General features: G+C 41.2%; 1 protein-coding gene across 2 annotated transcripts in view; it reads right to left on the minus strand.

The window, feature by feature from the left end:
• Window positions 1–5,783, minus strand: part of zfhx3b (zinc finger homeobox 3b) — a 178,505-nt gene extending 172,722 nt beyond the window's left edge. For both annotated transcript variants that reach the window (XM_088938737.1, XM_088938736.1), the window contains exon 1: window positions 5,493–5,783. The gene's annotated coding sequence lies outside the window, so the exon portion shown is untranslated. The remainder of the gene's footprint in view (window positions 1–5,492) is intronic.
• Window positions 5,784–6,000: the final 217 nt, after the last annotated feature.

The raw sequence follows: 6,000 nt of genomic DNA on the forward strand, positions 1-6,000 counted from the left end.
AGAAGAAGAAAAATAATTAGAAAAAGCGCTGCTGGCAGATCAAGTAAGAGCTAGAGAAAGGAAAGGGTTTCTGGCTGCAGATCTGTGCCACTGAGCCTAAACCACAAGACAGGTACGACACAGGAGACAAGCATCGTACTGTTCATCAGGCCCATTTTACACAACCCGCCCCCCCCCCCCCCGACAACCATCACCATCACCATCACCGCCCACCCCTTAATGACAAGTCTGACACGTACGCTATTATTTTTCAGTTTGTAACAACTGGAATAACAGGTCCAGTCTGCAGCACCTTGCATATTCAAAACCTAGAGCTGTAATTGGATCCACTGCTCCTGCTAACCCAATTTTAACTCAACCCTACAGCGAAAAGAAGATTTATGAAAAAAAAATCGTGTTTGTTTTTTTTACATAATCCATGACAATCTCAACAGGAAAGGGGTCTACCTGCAGGCCAACAAAAGTCAAAACCCACTGAAGAGTGAGTAAAACACGGGGGGAGGAAAAAAAATAGCAAACCCAAAAATATCCCCAAAAAAAGCAAAGGGAGGGAAAAATAAAAAAAAACAGCAGGTCCGAGGAAGGAAAAGTGTGGGAGAAAAATCAGGAGAACTGAAAGACAAGACGGATGGCAAGATTGTGACAAATTAGCCTTTTCACTGCAAAACCACTTTCACCTGTCACTCACAGCACAGCGCCAGCATGGCAACAGCAGAACCGGGCAGCGTTTCCACTGGACGCTGGACTCGGGTGTTCAAAAAAAAAAGAAGAAGAGGCTTGTGCTTTTATGATGGGGGGGGCGGCCATGCTGGTTAAGAGCCGGAATTAAGAAACAATTATTTTTTTTAAAAAAAACAAGAAACTTTCGGTCTGGTTCTTTCAAAAGTAAGGGCAAAAAAAGAGCCATCAGGGAGACAGAGGGAGCAAGAGCACAGGGTGTCTAGGCCACAGCCAGCACCCTGCCTCCTATCCCCTCTGGGGCTCTGCCCAGACTGGAGCCACGGCCCCTGGGAGACCGAGAGAGAGAGCCGGCACATCGCAGGGCACGCTATCTCCTCCTACCACGCCAGCGGGGTCCTGCAGGACACCAAACAGGACTCCCTCACTACGCCTAGGCACAGTTCACTTTCACCTTTCTCTCTGCACTTAATGCTGCAAACTGAAAAAAAAAAATCTCATTATTAAAACTGTTACCCAATTTGATGCAAAGAAGAAAGCGTTTAAATATACACAGTGTACCCTTTTTTTGCGGTGTCACATTATAAATGCACAAAGGGCACCTTCAACCTCCACTGCCTCTATCTCCCCATTTTCTCTCTCGTGCTGGTTACGATTATTATTATTATTAGCTTATTTATTCCAGTCACAGAATTCGCACCATGTTTTTTCTTCTAAAATATCAGAACACACTGCTGACACCTCCCTGCGAGTAACCTTGCTTGAGGATTTAGACCTGTAAGCTCTGACTACAAGACAGTGCACAAATATTACAAATTATTTTTGCTCAATGACCGGTCTTCAAAAGCTTGCAAAAAATGAAAAGTAATTTTGTGAAGACACACACCCTGACGTACAATATATACTGTTGATGACAAATTAAGAAAATGCTTCCATAAGGTTTTCAACTAAAATGAAATTCACAATCCACACATTTAAGCATTAATTTATATTCAAAAGTGGAAGGACGGAAAGACAGTTTGGTACATATAGAAATAAAAGCACATTCATGAGCAGAAACACATTTAGTAACACGATAAAATATTTATATGCGTCAATACACCACTGAAGAATTAGAATAAATAACTGATTTAAATCATACTTCTCTAAAACAAACCTGTTTTTAAAATGTCTTTTCTTAAAGTAACATTACTTCCAATTGCAATAACCTGCCTTTGGGGATATATTTGCATTTTAAGAAAACCATAGCATAATAATAGAAAAAAATAAATGTGAGCAAAGGGTCACGACTCACCTCTGAGGCTCTACTCTTAACCATGTTAAAAAAATTTCATGTTCTACAAATCCTGAACCTCACCATTATCAACAAGTTCAAAAGCTAATGTTGTGAAATGAAGGATTTGCTCGACTACTTTATATCTTTAGTAACAAATCTCTTCAGCACTGGCCCACACCACAGTACTCCTAACTGCTTAAGGAAGGACTCAAACAGCCTGCTCAACAAAAAGAGCTATGTTGCAGCGCAAAGACACATGAATAAATTAATGTAATTTACAAAGCTAAATTCACGTTACAAAAGAAAAAAAAATCTAGAAAATGAGATGAGACCTACACACAATTACAACACTACCACTATTAATGCATGTGTTCCCTCCATTATAATGCACACCGTTAAACCTACATCTTACAAACCACAATTATGCAGTCACACAGTTTGGTTAATGTAACTAAGAAAAACCTTGTGTGATAAAATATGTGATCTTAAAAAAAAACTAGCACCCCAAAAGGATAAAATTAACATTTAAAAATAAGAATGAGATATATATATATAATTATAATCAAACCCCTATGTGACATTACAACTGAGGAACATAAATGCAACAGAAAGAACGAAAATAAAGATTTTCCCTTTCCCCTGTAGTGTTCTGTATAGAAATAAGTTTCTATCATAAGACGGCTTTTTTAATAAGACATATGTTATTATTCATTTATAATATACCGTTTGAATTAAAAAATCATAAATCTGATAAAGGTATAATAGAAGTATTTGCGGATGAACTGTATTAGTAATATTAAATTGAACAGGTTGCGTTTGTCCACGATATACATGCTGTATTTGATTTAGTCTACTGAGGTGTAGTTGTGCATTTTGTTTCCTTTGTTTGTAAAGCTCACAGGTAATGAGACCATGGGCACAGCTACCATGACTTGCCATATCCCTTTTTCTGTGGGAAGCCTGTGATTATTAACACCCCCATGTTCTATCTGTGCTGCTGCAGTAACTTTGAAGCTCTTCAGAGGCTGTGCCGAAAAGACACAAAATCCAGACCTATCCGTAACCCCTCGGTTCCAGCTTGTTTCCATAAAAACTGTAGTGGGGAGAGACCATTTCTGAATTAGAAAATGTTACAAGCCCTCTCCCGAGTTTTTTTTTTCCTCCAAAATGAAGGTTTCCTGAATATTGAAGATATCATCAGTAATCAGGCAGAGAAAGGGCTCTCTTGGCTTTTATAATCGATTCTTTAGATTTTATTTTTTTGGGGGTGGGGGGGGGGGTTGGGGGATTCTTTTAATTTTTCTCTCTTCTTAGGCAAAAGTCTTAAATAATGCACTGGCCTGAGTTATGCATGTGAAAGCTTGCCTTCTTCTTGTCAGAATGGCTCTGAAAGGTCTTGCAATCTGCCTGGTTTCCTGACCTCTCCTCTGATCCCCCTCTCTACTGCCCATTGCTTTCTGACCCTTCTTCTCCCCCCAACGCCTCTCTCTTTTCCCTCAGTCCCTAAAACTGACAGAGCCTCCTCAGGTATCTTTCCTCCTCCCATGTACTGTACCCCCAGAAATACTTCGACTGCAGCTTCCCTCTCGCTGACCAACTGGAGGCTTTATTTTTATCTTTCAGTCGCTGACCCCCACAATCTCTCTCTTGTCTGTTTCGTGTGACCCCTCAACATCACAACCCCCCCACCCCGCGCCTTCCCTCCTCTCCCCCCCCCCCCGGCTGTTAATGGAGGGTTTTTTCCTTCTTTCTTTTTATCTCTCTCTCACTCACTCGGTGACCCCTGTTCCCCTGTTTCTTGTTGTCTGACCCCCAGTCTCTCAACCTCTCTCTCTCAATTCTTCCAAGACCCTGCACATCCTATCCTCCACTCTCAAACAGCTTTTCTCGCCCGTCCGTCTCGAAACCTCGGTCTTCGGTCTCTCGGTTCTCTTTACGCATTTCGTTTAAATCCATATCTTATCTTTGTTTTCAGTTCTTTTTGAGCTTCAGAGTGTGTGTTGTGTGTGCGAGTTTCTGTGCGTACGCATGGTGGGAAACATTTCCGTTCTTTTCGTGTCTATCAGTCCGTATCTCCGAGGGACTACACTCTCTCCAGCCCTGTCTGACTCCCCCTTCCTCTCTCGCTGTCTCTACCTCCATCTATCCGACTACTGCTTTTTTTTTGCCTCTCCCCCTACACTTTTTTTTTGTCCGGTGCTTTGTTTAATATTTCATATTTTCCTCGTCAAAACATTTTTCTTTTGTTTCTTCTTGCGCTTACTAGATTCACCCACCGGTAACCATTCTAAGTTCTCCTAATTGTTCCCAATTTTGTCAAAAAATAAGTTTATTATTAACGATCGCTTCGTATTTTCTCATCTTAATGTGTCTCATTGCTTATTATTTTTTCTGTACTTATTATTGGCTATCAGTAGGTTCAAATTATTATTTTTTATTCCAGTTGGGATTCTGTGCCTTGTCTTGTTTCTTCTTTTTTTTTTACTGAAAATCCAAAACCCTTTCGTATTCGTTTCTCTGTTGTTCTTTGTCTCAATACCTTTCCCCACTTTTTCCCCCATTCTCCTTTCCCCGACCCGACGCCCACACTCTCTCGGCACTCGGCTTTGCGCTTTCCCGTATCCGAAGTCTCGCAGCTCCGCTCTTGTCATGAAGGAGACCCGGGGCTCCGTTTTTAAACCCCTTCACACTCACTAAAACACACACACACACCGATCGATTTACATGTGACTCCGACAGGGAATCAGCAAGAATCGACTTTAACAACCCTTCACAATATCCAACAGGAATAAAAATAAACGAAAAGATGGGGAAAGTGGAACACAGAGAAAGAAAAAGTAGAGGAACTGATTGAAAATGCACAATACAGCGGGGGAAAAAATCGCCACCAAAACGGGACTCTCAAAAGTGAATTCGGTGATAAAAACCAAGGATCATATAAATATGGTATGGTTGAAGAAAACAGAAGAAAGAAGAGTAAAGGACGCGCTGACAGATTCGCGAAAGTAAGGAAAAACAGACGGTGTTTCCCTTTCGCCGGACAGAGACGGACCCACAAGCTGGACTAATCTGTTCCTTCCCTGGCTACGATCATGTGCAGCTCCCGCTACCCTCCGACAGCTCAACACAACCCCTTCCTTCCGCGATCTTCCTCAAAACACGTCATTTTTAAATGCTATTATTTTCACTTTTTCTGCTTCCACCAAAATGCACGGTTCTGTTTAAAAATCCTCGGTTTGTGGTCTGCAGCATTTAGAAGGAATCGCTGTGTCTTTTCCCCGTTTCTTTTCTTCCAGTCATGAGGGGAGCCAGGACGTACCCAGATGTAAACACAGGTAACGATACGAACAGAACAGAGAATAAATAGAGCAACTTGCATGGAAAAAGAACTTGCGATCGGCTGTTAAATCTCCAAAATTAGGGAATAATCAACCCTCGCAGTGAATAAGAAAAATATTTAAAAACCTTCTGTTAGTATTAAAACTGAAAAAAAAATGAATCGGAGAGAGAGAGAGAAAAACCCAAAGTTGAAACTTACAATTTTTTTGCAGCCGCTTTGTGATCTTCGCTTTTTAATCCAGTATAGAGACGGTTCGGCTAAAGATCCCATCAAGGCAGTCCCTTTTGGTCAGTTTGCATTTAGAATGGTAAAAGAAAGATCATTGTTGTTGAGGAGTGTAAAAAAAAGAAGTATTAGTTGTAAAGGGTATATAAAAATAATTTGGATGCAAAGCAGGCGATGTGTCTTGTGTTAGAGGGAGAGAGGAAGAGGTGAAAGTGAGATCTGGTGATTGAAAAGAAAAAAAACTCTTTGGATCTTTATTCCTGCTAATTAGTTTCCTGCAAAAAATGGCTGTGATTAATTCAGTGCGCATGTGCTTCATTACACAGGCACGACGGGAAGGGCTAATTAGCCACCTTCTGGATCAATAAGATTCAGCAAAGGAGAGAGCGAGGGAGAGAGAGAGGGAGAGGGAGGGAGGGAGGAAAGAGGGAGGGAGGGATGGATAGATAGAGGGAAAAAAGAGGAAAGTGATGATCACGGA

Source organism: Atractosteus spatula, chromosome 21, assembly GCF_055471065.1.
Source record: "Atractosteus spatula isolate fAtrSpa1 chromosome 21, fAtrSpa1.hap1, whole genome shotgun sequence".
NCBI lineage: Eukaryota > Metazoa > Chordata > Actinopteri > Semionotiformes > Lepisosteidae > Atractosteus > Atractosteus spatula.